The sequence below is a fragment of the Phaenicophaeus curvirostris genome, chromosome 29, assembly GCF_032191515.1.
Source record: "Phaenicophaeus curvirostris isolate KB17595 chromosome 29, BPBGC_Pcur_1.0, whole genome shotgun sequence".
NCBI lineage: Eukaryota > Metazoa > Chordata > Aves > Cuculiformes > Cuculidae > Phaenicophaeus > Phaenicophaeus curvirostris.
This window is the reverse complement of record NC_091420.1, coordinates 461,003-476,981: the sequence shown is the minus strand read 5'-3', so window position 1 is coordinate 476,981 and position 15,979 is coordinate 461,003. Positions and strand designations below refer to the sequence as shown.

Below are 15,979 nucleotides of genomic sequence, written 5' to 3'. Positions count from 1 at the left end.
TGTTCGCCACCCTATATACCTTGGCCCATTTTCTACAATAAGGACTATATAATTTATATTGCTCTTTTTTCCCGATTCTTCATAATGTTTTTTCCATCTACAACTAAAAATATCTGAAAACAGTTTCCAGACATGTAGCAGAATTGAATTTCTTGCCTGAAAAAGTGATGCTGAAGCCTTCATGAGAAATTGAAACATCAGATATAAATCAAAGCCGTGCAGTAAAATTTGCATTTTCAGTAATGAGGAAATAATCATGAGAGCTCTCAAGGTGAAAGGTGTGAAAAAACAGCTGGACACCTTTAAAAATATTAAAAAGGGGAAAAGACAAGCATTAAAAGGGAAGTTTTTTTCTCTTCCTTTGTAAAGAGGTGACACAGAAGCAAAACTTAGAGTATATGGAAAGAGTTTTAGAAAAAGTCACACACGGAATCCAAACGTGACACACAGAAAATAAAACATGCAGAAAATAAAACTTGCAGAAAGAACTCGGGCTTAACCAATCCAAATGTGCAGTGTGGATGTTTGTTTAGCTCGCTGGAAATCAATCCCTCCCCTCAGAGAACTGATGGAATTCAGAGCTATTTGTATACAGCACTCTGAAAATCAAAATTTGTATGGTACAGATTTTATTCAAGTTCCTCCATGTCTCCTTCATTTAGAACCTCTGTCATAGTCTTACTATTAAACCAGGAGATGTACATTAATAATTGGCTAAAACTTTGTATTCAGGTTTTATTTTTTGCATTTTTGTCCAACAGAATTCTATCTTTTATTCTAACCTTCGAGGAAGTGCCCACAGATACAAGATTTGTGAACAGTCTTCCGTATATACAGATTCATATTTTCTGGGACCAATCTTTTACTCAAGTCATGCCTGTTTTTTCAATTTTGAATTTCCATTAGGTTTTCAAATACAATTATTTACTGTAGGGAATAAAATTCTTCATGGAAAGGCTCCTCGTACGATTCACATTTAAAATGCCATATAAATTTTAAACAAAAACCCAGTCTGTAAGAAGATTTTAAACAGCAGAAACTTGCAATATAGTTATATATTATATAGTTATATATATTTATATATATAGTTATATAGTTATATATATATTGATAGGAATGGTTGGACTTGATGATCTGGTGGGTCTCTTCCAACCTGGTTATTCTATGATTATATTATATTATATATAGTTATATATATATATCTCACACATAATAGCATCCAAATGCTACTTTACTATATGTATTGCCTAAATATATATAATTTAAATTCAGATTTAAATCTGAAATCTAAGGTTACTAATCAACAGATCAAATCTGCTTCTTCATGCTTAATAACGTAGAAGAGCAACCAACAGGATCCCGACAGCTTTCACCAAATCTTTAGTGCAATTTAATATGTAACTATTATTTTAATGTATTTTATCTCTTCTACTTTTTTCCCCTCCTTTTTCTAAAAGAAACTAAAACACATTTCTTCTGGTAATAATTTAAAGAATGTTTCTGTTGCAGAATAAACACAAAATTTTAACACCACATTCAAAGATATTTATTTTGCAAAATCATTCTTCCTCAGAAGAACGGCAGAAAGCACTAATTTAACTCAATACATAAATGGGATTTTATTGTGTTTGTGTGTTTCAATTTTTTAAACACAGACATTATGTAGGCAGATGCAATTCCCATTAGATTCTTACCCTTGCCAGGTGACACTTCAGTTGTCCAAGTGCAGTTTAAAGAGTTTGGATAAAAATCAGGAAAACCTGGAGAGAGAACAAGCAAGAGGAAAAAAGTGAGGGAGAAAACCACACAAGTCATACAGAAGTCCTGTTTATTATTAAAAATATATATAAAGAAATCAGTTAGCTTTTTAAACTATCCTTAGAATTAAAAACAGGGTCAATTATTAAAATAAGATGTTAATTCATCCAAAGCCATGACAATCACCTTTGACAACGATCCATTTCTTCTTACATTTGTCCTTGAAAAAGAGTTTATTTTTCATCTACAGCCTCTCCTGTTAGTTAATAGGATACAAAAATAGGTAAAACTTTGTTCCAGAGCTCTGCAAGCATTAATTGCTATTGTACCATTACTTAAGAAGTAAGATTTTTTTTTTTCTGTGAACTAATTAAAAAACAAGTATCTTGCATCTAATATTCTTGCACTGTGTATTTAGAAAGGCTTACGTTTAATTCCATTTTTATCAACCAAAATTATTAAGAAGAAAAATGCCCTTTTTCAAATAAAGAAAAGTCCATCTATTTTATTTCTTCTGTGATGTGCGGGGAAAAAAATAAGTGTATTTGCCTCTTTCAGATATTCAGATTGTCCCATCATAACTCATTTATGTGGAACTGAGTATTTTGAAAGGAAAAAAAACCCTATCCTAAAAACCACTTTATTGTCCAGGTTTTTTATGGTTTGTTTTTCTTTTTTAATTTTAATAAATTAAGTATTTAACTGTAAAACCACAAAGCATTATATATATATAAAACATATATTTCAGTCTTCTTGCACAAATAGAGAGATACTTTGGCATCAATTGTATGGTAAATATACATGACATTTTATATATATATATATATATATATATGAGATAGGTATTTCTATTATATATTTTTTATACATATATATAAGCATGGTGGCATTACAGCTAAAGTTATATTTTTTTAATCTCATTAGATCAAGGTGTTTGTTAAAGTTTTCAAGGTTTTTTGAGTTTATGTATTATTTATATTATAAATAGAAGGAAAAGCAATGTTTCTAGACTGTTTTTCCTGCATATATGTATTTCTGCACCGAAGTGTGAATAAGAAGATGCAGCAAAACTGCAGTAAATACAGGATTGATAACATTACTTAATAATAAATAACATAATTACAGACATCAGGTTCATAATGCTGTAAATGAACAGTAGTTTGTATTGTGAGAATTAATACTATAATATATATTTCCTTTGAGCAGAAAGTCAGCAAATAGTAAATGGCTTCATCATTCAGTTGGTGTGATCAGTAGTTTTAACTGATCACTTAAATGAAAATCATTACATTTTAAAATTAAACAGACAAAACTATATAAGAAATGACAATGTATTCAATGTTTTTTTTTCCTTTTTTGCTTTTAGTTATCCCTTTTCACTAAGCCAAATAACAAATAGCCTTCATTACAGGTGATTTCAATTTATACTTAAATACAATTTTCAAATTAATGATTTGCAATTCAAGACAAACGTAATGACAAACCTGAAACAAAGAAAAAAGGTTTTGATATGTGCTTATTACATTTCTCAATATAAAAAATGTAAACAGTCAGAACTTGAAGTCAATGCACACATTTGGACTAATAACATTCTCGAACACTTTTCTGTATCTAATTATTACTTGGGGATAAAACCAGATTTTTAGTTTATAATGCAATTTTATATTCTATGAATTTTGGTGTGAGGCAATTACCCCCCTTGACCCCCCTCAGACCCCAATTACCCCCTTTGACCCCCTCCATGGGGACCCCAATTACCCCCCTGTGACCTTGACCTCCTTCAAACCCCAATTACCTGCCGTGACCCCAATTACCCCCAATGACAACCCCTTGACCCCCCATGGGGACCTCAATTACCCTCCTTAACCTCCTTCAAACCCCAATTACACCCCGTGACCCCAATTACCCCCACAGACCCCCCCTTGACCTCCTATGGGGACCTCAATAACTCCCCTTGACCCACGTCAAACCCCAATAACACCCTCTGACCCCAACCACCCCCATTGAACCCCTCAACCCCCCCATGGGGAACACAATTAGCCCCCTTGACCCCAATTACCCACCCTGGATCCCCCCCAGACCCCAATTAACCACTTTGACTCCCCCCCGACCACACTTATCCCCCCTTGGCCCCCTCCAGACCCCAATTAGCCCTCCCTGACCACCCCAAACCTCCCTTTGGGGACCACAATTACCACCCTTGACCCCCCAGTGGGCTCCCAATAACCACCCTTGACCGCCCCAGACCCCAATATTTCCCATACGACCCTCACCGTGGGACCCCAATCCCCCCACCACGGCCCCCCTCACGTCGAGCAGGAGGACGAGGTGCCCCCCAGCAGGTGGGTCAGCACCCCGAAGGTGGGGGGGACACCAGGCTCCCCCCAAGTGGGTCCCCCCGCCCCACATCAAACCCCGCTGACAACAGGACCAGAAAACTGGAGAGAGCGGGATGCCCCCCAACCCCGTTACTTCCCCCCCAACCCCATTTCCCCCTCCTTTTGCCCCCCAGCTCCCACTTTTTGCCCCCCAGGACCCATTTTCCCACTAAAACCCCCCATTTACCCCCCCGATTAATTTCCCCCCCCACTGTCCCCATCTCCCACCCTTGCTGCACCCCAACACCCCATTTCCCCACACTGCCCCCCATTTCCTCCCTGTTTTGCCCCCCAAACCCCCTAGGACCCATTCTCCCCCCCAGTCCCCCCTTCCCCCCACTTCATTTCCCCCTTCCCCCCCGGAACCATTTCCCCCCCCATTACCCCTGAACACTCCCCCATTACACCCCCGTTTCCTGCCCCAGAAACCATTTTCCCACCCATTACCCCCTAACTCCCCCATTACCCTCCATTTCTCCCCCCAGGACCCAATTTTCCCCCCCATTGCCCCTCATCTCCCCCGCTGTTGCCCTCCAACCCCCTCATTTCCACACCAAGACCCCACTCCCCTGCCTCCACCTTTTGCTCCCCAATTCCCCCTTTTTCCCCCCTCAGGACCCATTCCACCACCCCCCAGTACCCTCCTGGACCCCTTTTTCCCCTCATTCAACCCCCCTTTTGCCCCTCAACCCCCCCATTTCCTACCCATTGCCCCCTAATCCCCCCAATTCACCCCACTTTTCCCTCCTCACCATTTCCCCCCAGGACCCATTTTCCCCCACATTACTCCCCCTTTTTACCCCTAATCCCTCCAGTTTCCCCACATTAACTCCCCCAGGACCCATTTTGCCCCCTATTTCCCCCCTCTTTTCCCCCCCAAAATCCCCATTACTGCCCCGGACCCATTTTACACTCACTCTCCTACATTCCCCCCCTTTTTGCCCCCCAACCCCCCCATTTCCCCTCCCAGGACTCCATCTGTCCCCCCTCTTTGCCCCCCAACCCCAAATTTCCCCCTCCCCAGACCCATTTCCTCCCCCATTTCCCCTCCCTTTTGCCTCCAACCCCCCGATCCTCTCCCCAGGACCCCATTTCCCCCCCTCTTTTGCCCCCCAGAACCCCAAATGCCCTTGTCCCCTCCCCCCCCAATTGCCCACCTCACCCCCCAAATCATCCCCAGGAACCCAAATTCCGCCTCCCCAAATCCCTCCAGGAAATCCAACTCCCCCCCACAAATTCCCAGCCTCCCAAAACGCCTTTTCCTCCCCCTAAATCGCCCCCTCACTCACCAGTTGCCCCCCAGGAACCACAATTGCCTCCCCTGTCCCACAATTGCACCTCAAGTACCCCAACTGCCCCCTCAATTCCCCCCCGGAACCCGAACTCCCCCCCAAACACCCTTGTTGCCCCCAAAATTGCCCCCTCACCCTCCAGTTGCCCCTCAAGAACCCAAACTACCCCCCAAAACCCCTTCAAGAACCCGAATTGCCCCCCAGGAACCCCAATGACCCCAGCAATTGGCCCCAGACCCCCCGTATGCCCCTGTTCACCTCCCAATTGCCCCCCTCACTGCCCAATTGCCCCCCAGGAACCTCAAATCCTGCCTCTTGCCTCCCACTTACCCCCCAGGAACCCCAATTGCCCCCCCAGATTCCCTCCAGGAACACCAATTCCCCCCCAGTTGCCCCCCAGCATCTCCCAAACACCCCTGTCCCTGCCAGTTGTCTGCAATTGCCCCCCAATTGCCTCTCAAGAGCCCCAGTTGTCCCCCCTTCCCCCCCAAGTCCCTCCCCAGGAACCCCAGTTGCTCCCCAATTGCCTCCCAGTTGCCCCTTAAGAATCCCAATTCCCCCCCAGATCCCACCCAGGAACCCCAATTCCTCCACTAATTGCCCCCTAGACCCCCAAATGCTCCCCTAACCCACCAATTGCGCCTCAGGAACCCCAATTCCCCCCCAGTTACCTCCCAGTTGAGATCTTGCCCACAGATGCCCTCAGTGGGGATGGGAGATGACACTGTCGATTAAAAACAGCTGGGTTAAGGGCCTAAGAAAAAGATACAGTATGAAAATCAAGTAAGGCAATCAAGACATCATTGTAATGTCTTACTATTGTAATAAAAGTTAATTAGCAAATTGATATCACCAAAACCAGGGAGATGCAAGAACAAACCTTCAAAAGGGCTCAGGATATTTGCCATTTTCCAGCAGTGACCAGCAGGAGGAAAATGTAGGAGTTTTCATTCTCCTTTAGGTGTTCGCTGGGACAGAGCATCTTCAAGTCTGCCCAGGGAAAGGGAGGAGTGAAAGTCAAGTCTTCAATAAGCCAATTCAATTTATTTTTAAATCACAGTCGTGCACCAGAGACACTGAAGATGCTCATGATGGAAAGCAGCCAAAGTGAAGCAGCAGATAGGATCAGCCAGAGCCACAAAAGACCAAAAGGGATGGTTTGGCCATTTTGCTCATGAGAAAATCAAGTAGTAAGATGATGCCAGTTGGAGAAGATAAATTAAAGCATTTACTCTCTATACATACTCAGAAAAGGATAAATGACAACAAGGGGTGGAAGAACAAGGTCAAAAGCTGCTGCACTCTCTCCTGTTGATGTTCTTACAGGAGTTTTTTCAGTCCAAAGCCAACTTTAGGGGAGAAAATTAAAATGACAACATTACACTTTTTCAGCGCTCTCTGCCTCTGAGTGAGGTGCCCAGGATCCAGTCGCATGTTATTCCGTAGGGTATCTCCAAGAAACTTTTGTCGATTTTGGCTCTTACACTCAAAATGCAGACACAGACGAACCCAAAAGAAAAACTTGGGTCTGAAAGCCATAGCAAACCAATTTCTGTGTGAGAAATGAAGCAAATTAACCCCAAACCAAGAAGAAGCCAACGCAGCCACACAATTATCACAACATTTTTAATTCATAAACGACTGAGAAGGATTGAGAAGAGGAGCAAACACACCCTAGAACAGCTCCTGCAATAGCAGCTGGTAACCCAGGTCCCTGTTTCCAGTAGGAACTCGAGGTGAGCACGAAATGATCCTCAGGAGGTAGTTGTACACCTGTAACTTAGATCCTGTTAAAAATTTCCAACAGTATCAGTTTTAAATAATGATAATATAAAAATATCAAAATTCAGATAAGATAATCAGATAATTTGCTTGTAGCCAAAATTTAAAAATACCAATAGGAACAACTTGAGTAATTCTCGATATAAATCACTTCGATGAAAGTTCACAGTGCGCATTGCAGCTAAAGGAAAAGAACATGAAGAAGCTCTGTAACCTCATTTTTATTAATAGTCTTGCACTATAAGTCTACAGGATCGAAGTAGAGTAAATATATTAAGCTGTCCTCTTTCAGATATGTGAAGAATGCTTATTCATTAGGAAAAAAGGACGAACTGAGGCAGGAGACACGCGGTGACATTTTTTGAGGCTGGATCAACAGCAAAGAGAGTAAAGAAGTTATTTGTGAAGCAGAACTGCCCCCTTGTGATTGAACATTGTAATTCAGGTAGGATTTAGGGGTACAAAAGCGTTTCTATTAGTCTCCCACTCCCAAAGCTTCTTCAAACTTTGCAGAAAAGATTTGAAGGCAAAGAATGATTTTCCTTGGACCTTCATGAAACCCAAATGAAACCAAGAACCCCATAAACATTTCTGGTCCTTAAGAACTTTCTGTTTGATCCAATTTCTGAACAAGGATTGCGCTTTCTGCTTCATTATTTGCACTTCACTGCTCTGTTATTCACCAACCAACCATGAATTACCATAACTAATTCTTTTATTCCAGAATATTCCTTTCCCTAAGGAATTTCTCTCATTGTCCACAAATACGACACGGTTCTGTGTAGGAGTGAACAGTCCTTCTGCTCACAAATAAAAGCACTAAGAGGACAATGTTTAATGGGTTCAAATACAGAATTTATAAACTATTATATTCCTAGCACACATTATGAAAAACGTTACTAAAAGTTTAGGGAAATCTCTGTCTGTTACCGTGCATTTTATTGGAAATTCTCTTTCCATGTGGAGACAGTGAAACCCCAGAGACGTATTAAATTATTGTGAACGAAGCCCTGGAGGATTTCTAATTTAAACACCCTTTCTGCTAAATCCTCCTGTGAGAATATGACCAGGACACCTGGATTTCACACTGTTGGGGACATGGAGCCAGCGGCTCTGGGGCCAAACTTCAAGCCCCCGGGGGCGATCGATCGACACAAACACCTTCCCCCCCGAGGGCTCACGAGGCCCCAAAATGGCCGCTCGGGGTCCCCCCAAGGGCTCACGAGGCCCCAGAATGGCCGCTCAGGGTCCCCCCCGGCCGCAGGCGGGGAGGAGGGGCGGGGAGCGGCCATAGATGGGGATGGAGGGGGGGAGCCGGGGAGAGGAGGGGGCGGGGTCTCCGTGGCCTCATCCCCTTCTCCTGTAGGGAAAAGGCCTCATGGAACCACCACTTGCTTGAACAAGGAAACACGGACCTTTTATCACGAGCCCGTTGCCCGACTGAGGTAAAACCCCTTCTGTTTGCTTTGACTTCTTCTCTGAAATGTGTAACTGTCACTCTCTCCTCCAGCTCCCTCGGTGTTGCCCACGTCTGTGTCTGTGTCCACGTGGAGGGGTTTCTCCAGGCTCTTCTGGGGCTCCTCCCGGCAGCTGTACGAGGGGAGACCTGCAGCTGCTTCCCCCCAGCCCGTGTCCAGCTTTGCCTTTAAATCCAGACGCTTCCTAGATGCGAGAGATTAAATAGACATTAAAGGTCTGCGGTGGGATGAACTGTTGAACTTGAGAAGAGGCTGAGGCCAGAAATGCTTGTGAAAAGGTCCTAAATAGTTAATTGGAAAGAGCAAAAATAAGTTGATGTTTTATAAGATCAAAAACCTCAACAACCTCTTCTTGTGTTCAGCCTGGAGAAGAGAAGGCTCAGGGGGTCTCCTTGATGCGTATGAACAGCTGAAGGGAGGGGATCGTAGAATCGCAGAGCGGTTTGGGTTCAAAGGAGCCTCCAAGCCCATCGAGTCCCACCCGCTGCCCCGGGCAGGGACACCTCGCGCTGCCCCGGGGGATTCAAAGCCCCTGCTGGTGGGAATAACGTACCTGCACAGTTCTTTAGGCTTCTCTTTGACTCGGGCCTTGGCCTCCCCGGACAGAACGTGTGCAGGTTGAACACCAGTTCATCCTCGAGGCAGTCGCTCCAATTTGCACTTTCACTCCTCTCTATTTTCCCGTTGGCCAGTTGGAGACAGCAGGTCTTTACTTGGGGGCCCCAAACCCCTCGTGTCCGACTCCATCACCAGTGCGTGTGTTTTTCAAAACAGCTGCTGGTGGAGCTTGAGACAAAGGTGCGTGTTTGAGTTTTCTCTGATGTGGCGTCTTTTGCTGTCGCTGTTTTCAGTGCAGACGGGAACGGCACAACCCACGTCAAGCCTGCTCTGCAGGCATCTTGACTCCGAGGCCGCTCATGAAGGAGCCGCTGTGCCAGCGCCTGCAGCGTCGCGAGCCAGGAGGATGGGGAGGTTCTTCTGTGCTGCTGAAGAGGTGAAGGTGCCTTTTGAACTGAGACAACCGGCTGTGTGTAAACGCCCAGGTGGCCGCTGGTAACAGCCCCATGGATGTAGTTAAAGAAGCTGCAGCAACGCTGCTGGGAAATTAGTGTCTAGCGCTTTATTTGCCCTCACGTGCACCAAGTCTTGGAAGGGGGCAGCGCTCTGTTGCCAGAAGTGCTAATATGATAAAAGTAACAAAAAATAACTTACCTCTTGTGAAGCTTCTGACAGGAAACGGATTTCTTTTATAGTTACTGAGAGCTTATACACTTCTCTTGTAGGTAAAATGCCTCATGGAACCAGTTTTCCTTCCTTAACCCTCAGTGTGGCAAGGGCTGCAGCATCCCACGGGAAAGGGGTTTGCTCCACTTCTGTTAATTTTTCAGCTGCTTTAGTGTGTTTGGTGTCCACATGTTGGCTATCGGCTTCCTTTTGTGGAAACAAACCGGGGCAAAGCTGGGCTGTGAAGTTGAAAGTTGGGGTGCTGAACCAGCAATGAAGTGCTGTTGCCAAATTAGCAAAAAGCTGGTACCTGAGCTTCATTGCAGGCATTCTTGCAGCTGAAAGCTTGTTAGTGTGCTCATTGCTCCATTTCACGAGTCCTTCCCCATTTAATTGTTTGTTTTAGGCCATGGAGAGAGAGATCAAGGCTGCGTTTAGCCACGGGGAGCCAAATGACATCGTTAGCGGTGTCTTCCAAATGAACATCACTCGTGGTGATGTCCGCACGCTGCAGAAATATTGCTGGCTCAATTCTGAGGTAAAACTGGCCGCAGCATGACGATATCCTCGTTCGGCGAGAAGCCTCGTGGCCCTTGTTGCTACTTCATTCTTTTGGTAAGCGAGCGTCTTGTTTTACATCTCAAGCTTACTCTTTATGTTATAGATCATGAATTTCTACATGAACCTTGTGATGGAAAGAAGTAAGAAGGAAGGATATCCAGCAGTTCATGCTTTTCCTGCTTTCTTCTATCAAATACTAAGTTCTTGGGGTTACGCAGCAGTGAGGAGTTGGACCACAGGTGCGGATCTCTTCAAGCAGGATGTTGTCTTTGTCCCTGTCCACCTGACAAACCGTTGGACTCTGGTGGTGAGTCAAACTGGCTTTTCGTTTGGAATTGGATGGGGAGAGGAAACTGGTGAGAAAAACCGTGTTGATTTTGATGTGTGTGCAGCAGAAGTTTGTGCTTTGTCTGACAGTCCCCTTGTAATCACACGTCACCGACATGAGAAATTTTGTTGACCTACGTTCTTGAGGCAAAGAGTGATTTTGCTTTGTTTTCAACAGCAAATACCTGCAAGAAGAAAGCCAGGAAAAAGGCAACTGGAGCTGGATTGATCAGAGCGAACACTTCACAGCATGAGGACGCATGTAGGTGAGCACTACTGGGATGCGAAATGTGAACTCTCAACTCCTTCTCTTTAGAGGTCTTGACACTCTCTAAGTCCAAGCTTTTAGAAAAGAGTCGTAAGCATCTCATGTTCTTTCGGTGCCACCTTAGGCTGCAGCTGACCCAGGAAACCATGGAATCGCAGAGCGGTTTGGGTCAGGAGGGGCCTTAAATCCCATCCAGTTCCAGCCCCTGCCAGGGGCAGGGACACCTTCCCCACCAGCTTACTCAAAGCACCATCCAACCTGGTCTTAACCATGCTGGGATGAAATCTTTCAGCATGACCTCTCCTTGCTGGCTGAAGGCTTCATTTTTTTGAATTAGTCTGCCGTGTTCAGGTGAATCTGACTTTGCCCCCACTTCCCAAGACAAACTGTTTAGCTCTTGTTGGAGAACACAGGCTTTGGAAATGGGTTTGGAATTTGGGATGATTATTCTTGTTGGGAGCACAAGTCCTGGTGTGTGACAAAGCAGAGGGTTGAGCGGGTGTTTCCCTGAGTTGGGCTCCAGGAAAGCTGGGGAGGGGCTTCCCAAGGGCATGGAGCGATAGGGCAAGGGGGGTGGCTTTAAATTGGAAGGGGGAGGATTTTTGTCCTAATGTCCAATCCAAATTCCTCACGATGAGGACAGTGAGGCCCTGGCCCAGGTTGCCCAGAGCAGGGGTGGCTGCCCCATCCCTGGAGATGTTCAAGGCCAGGCTGGATGGGGCTTGGAGCAGCCTGGTCCAGTGGGAGGTGTCCCTGCCCATGGCAGGGGTGGCACTGGATGGGCTTTGAGGCCCCTTCCAACCCAAACCATTTGATGATTATGAGTTAGTAGCAAAGAGCACTGCTGATTGTGCCTGGAGCAGGGATGGAGGTTCTATCCCTCGCTCTGGGGTTGGTGCGTGGCTGGTGGGGTTGGAGCTTCACAGTGGCCTCGGAAGGGCAGAGCTGTGTTCTCCATCCTTACATCTGGTGTCTGCTTCCTACTTCCCTACACGAGATGCCGCAGCCGGTGGGTTTGGGATACCTGGCCCTTACGTCTCCTGGAGAAGAGGGTTTCCCCCTGTTGATATTTGTGCATATTTTCTGCCTCAACTTCGTGTTTAAAGGATTTTTCCTTTTCTTTCCAGAGTCACACGCCTTATTTCCGCGAGAAGTTTTCCCTCGTGGCGAGCAGGGGTGCTGGGTGATGCCCAGCTCCAAGTCCCCAGAGCAGAGGGAGCGTCCCAGCAGCCCCCACCCACTGTCTGGCCACCTTTGCCCATCACGCGGCCGGCGGCAGAGGAAGCACCTTGATGTGGGCTTCAAGTTTCACTTCTTCTTTCGGCTTAAAGAAGTTTCAGCTTCCCAAATATTCTCCCCTGGGCCTGGGGAGGAGATGTAAGGATGGGGAGCCCCTGGCCCAGGTTGCCCAGAGCAGGGGTGGCTGCCCCATCCCTGGAGGGGTCAAGGCCAGGCTGGATGGGGCTTGGAGCCCCTGGTCCAGTGGGAGGTGTCCCTGCCCATGGCAGGGGTGGGACTGGGTGGGCTTTGAGGCCCCTTCAAACCCAAACTATTCGATGATTACGAGTTAGTAGCAAAGAGCACTGCCTAAAGACTCAATTTAATAGCCACAGCCCCAGGTTACCCTCACAGGGAAGGCGTTTTTCTTAGGAGGCTGCTCTCCCTAAGCCTAAAACTAACCCTAACCCAAACCCTCCCCCTGGCTCTAACCATAACCCCACTGGCGCCCTAACCCTAACCTTTACCCTAACGGGAACCCTAATCCTAAATCTTAATGCTAAGCCTAAAGCTACCCCTACCCCTCACCCAAACCTTACAAAAATGGCACTGTACCCCTAACCCTGAGACAAATGGCGCCCTAACGCTAACCATAACCCTAAATCTAATGGCGCCCAGGGTAAGGGGTTAGGGGTTAATGGTTAGGGTCAGGGGTTAATGGTTAGGGGTTAATGGGGGGGGGGTTAATGGGGGGGGTATTGGGGGGAAGCAGGGGGAAGGGGAAGGGGAGGGGAAGGGAAGGGGGGGTGTGGGGGGGTGTGGGGGGGTGTTGGGTGGGGGGGTGGGGGGTAGGGGGGTAGGTAGGGTTAGGATTAGGGTTAGCAGTTAGGGTTAGTGTTAGGGTCAGGGTTAGGATTAGGGTTAGGTTTAGGGTCATTAGGGTTAGGGGTTAGGCTTAGGGCTAGGGTTAGGGTTAGCATTAGGGTTGGGTTAGGGGTTAGGGTTAGTGTAAGGGGTTAGGTTCAAGGTTAGGCTTAGGCTTTGGGTTAGAGGTCAGGGTGATGGTTAGGGCTTAGGGTTAGGTGTTGGGGTTAGTGTTAGGGCTTAAGATTAGAGTTAGGGTCAGAGTTAGTATTAGGGTCATTAGGGTTAGGTTGTAAGGTTAGGGTTTGGGGTCAGGGTTATTGTTAGGGTTAGGGGATTAGGGTTAGGGGTCAGGGTTTGCTTTAGGCTTGTGGACATTAGGGTTAGGCTTAGGGGTTAGGGTTGTGGTTAAGGATTAGAGTAGGTTTAGGTGTAGGGTTAAGGGTTGTGGTTAGGGTAAGGGTTAGGGGCTAGGATTAGCGTTACGGTTAGGAGTTTTAGGGTTAGGGTCATTAGGCTAAGGTTTAGTATTAGGGTTAGAATATAAGTTTAGGTTTAGGGTTGGGGTTAGGGTAAGCATTTGGGGTTAGTTTTAGGGTTAGTGTTAGGGTTTGGGTTATGGTTAGGTTTAGGATTAACGTGAGTGTTAGGGTGATGGTTTAGGGTTAGGGGTTAGGGTTAGTGTTAGAGTTAGGGTTAGGCTTAGGTTTAGTGTTAGGGGTTAAGGTTAGGGGTTAGGGTTAGATTTATGATTAGGAGTCAGAGTTAGGGTTAGGTTTAAGTTTAGGGTTATGGTAATTAGGGTTAGGGTTAGATTTTGGTTTACGATTTAGGGTTGGGGTTAGGTGTTAGGGTATGGGTTAGATGTAGGATTAGGAGTTAGGGTTAGTATTTGGGTTAGGGTTTGGGATTAGTATTTGTGTTAGGGCTAGGATTAGAGTTAGGGTAAGGGATTAGGATTAGGTTTAGGGTAGGGTTAGGGTTAAGGTTAGGGTTTATGTTTAGGGTTTGGGGGTTAGGGGTTTAGGGTTAGGTTTAGTGGGTTAGGATTAGGGTTAGGTTTAGGGGGTTGGGGCTAGGATTAGGGTTAAGTTTAGGGGGTTGGGGCTAGGATTAGGGTTAGGGGTTAGGTTTAGGGTTGGGGGTTAGGGTTAGGTTTAGAGGGTTGGGGGGTTGGGGGATTAGAGTTCGATTTAGGGTTAGGGGGTTGGGGGATTAGGGTTAGGGGGTTGGGGGATTAGAGTTAGGTTTAGGGTTAGGGGGTTCGGGGATTAGGGTTAGGTTTAGGGTTAGGGGGTTGGGGGATTAGGGTTAGGTTTAGGGGGTTGGGGGATTAGAGGGTTGGGGGATTAGGGTTAGGGGGTTGGGGGTTGGGTTGGGGTTAGGGTTGGGGTGGGGGGTGGGGGTTGGGTTGGGGTTAGGGTTGGGGTGGGGGTTATGGGGTTGGGTTGGGGTTAGGGGGTTGGGGTGGGGGAATTTGGAGGGGGAATTTTGGGGGGGGGAATTTGGGGGAATTTGGGTTAGGATCATTAGGTTATGGTTAGGGTTCGTCTTAGGGTTAGGGTTCGATAACTTGTCCAGTGCACATTACTTTTGTGCTTCACTCAACCTACACGCTTCCTGCTCTTGAAGTATCTCGTTCACCATCTCTGTTCCCAGTACTGAGAACTCTTCTTGGGGTCATCAGGAATGGCCTGAGACTTTGCTGACATTCAAGGAGGTCGAGCTGAACTGAGCAAAGTTCTCAAATTAAACCTCTTCAAACCTCTGTGTGGCTCCTGTTCAGCAACGCTGCTGCCCCAGGGGTTTGAAACCTCCATGTGCTCGAACCAGCATTCTTGGATTAAATAATTTTGTCTGAAAAAATGGATCAGCAAAATCTTTCTGGCTTTCCTTCTTCAATCTGAAGAGTTTCTTTGAAAACTGAAGCAGTGGGAAGCGTGGCCTGCTGGGAGGTACACTTAATGGGTAAATGCCTGACAAGGGTGCAATGGATTATAGCACTTCTCCTGGAAAAGGCAAAAATACCCCCAAACCAAATTACTTTCAAAATTAAAATGCGACTCAATACTCTCCTCTTAGACTTCTCTTCAATGATTTCCTCACGCAGAGACCCGTGCGATAGTCCCTGCTTTAATTTAAAATTTAAGCTGTTTCTTCTCAGTGTGGGAAAGATGAAAGAGTGTTTCCAATTTTTAAATATTTGTGGAGAACTTGTAGAATTTTTATTGCTGAATTTATATTTTGAATCAAAATGGGCTTTAGAGAGTGAAAATAAAGAGAGGATTTTGGTGGAAAATTTTCATTATTTTCAAAGTTTCAGGCTCTTTTTTATACAAAAATAAAGAATTCAAGTGTAAAAATTTGTTCTCGTGATGGTTTATTTTTGTTAATAATATTTTTTCATTTAAAAATGTGAGTTGTTTTTTTTTAAAACTGAAAATAGTGATTTAAAACCAAGGCATTTTCCCTTCTTTTATCTGTTAAAAATAATAAGAAAAGAAACTTTCAAGAAAACCCCAAACCAACCCCTACCCCTCAACCCCCAAAATCCAACCTACATATTAATGCTTATATCGGAATTTATTTTTTTTCTAGAAATACACCATTTTCACTTAAAAACAGATGGCATTTCTCCCTCCACTTGACTTGAGACATTTTCAGATATTCCCTGCAATACAGATCATACAAATATTTAGGAAAGAAACAGAACTTGTTATCTGAGCAGTTTCCCTGTTACTGACATGAGTTCCAAACCCTGCGCTGTGCTCACTCGTCACATCTGGGATGGAGGAAACGATCTCATGGGTTAAGAAGTGTGCTTAGCCT

General features: G+C 45.6%; 1 long non-coding RNA gene across 1 annotated transcript; it reads left to right on the top strand.

Annotated features, from left to right (window-relative positions):
* The first annotated feature begins 10,588 nt into the window (after positions 1-10,588).
* LOC138732154 (uncharacterized) lies at positions 10,589-12,385 on the top strand. The gene is made up of 3 exons (XR_011339253.1): positions 10,589-10,780; positions 10,979-11,062; positions 12,196-12,385. It is a non-coding gene; the product is annotated as an uncharacterized lncRNA (long non-coding RNA).
* Positions 12,386-15,979: the final 3,594 nt, after the last annotated feature.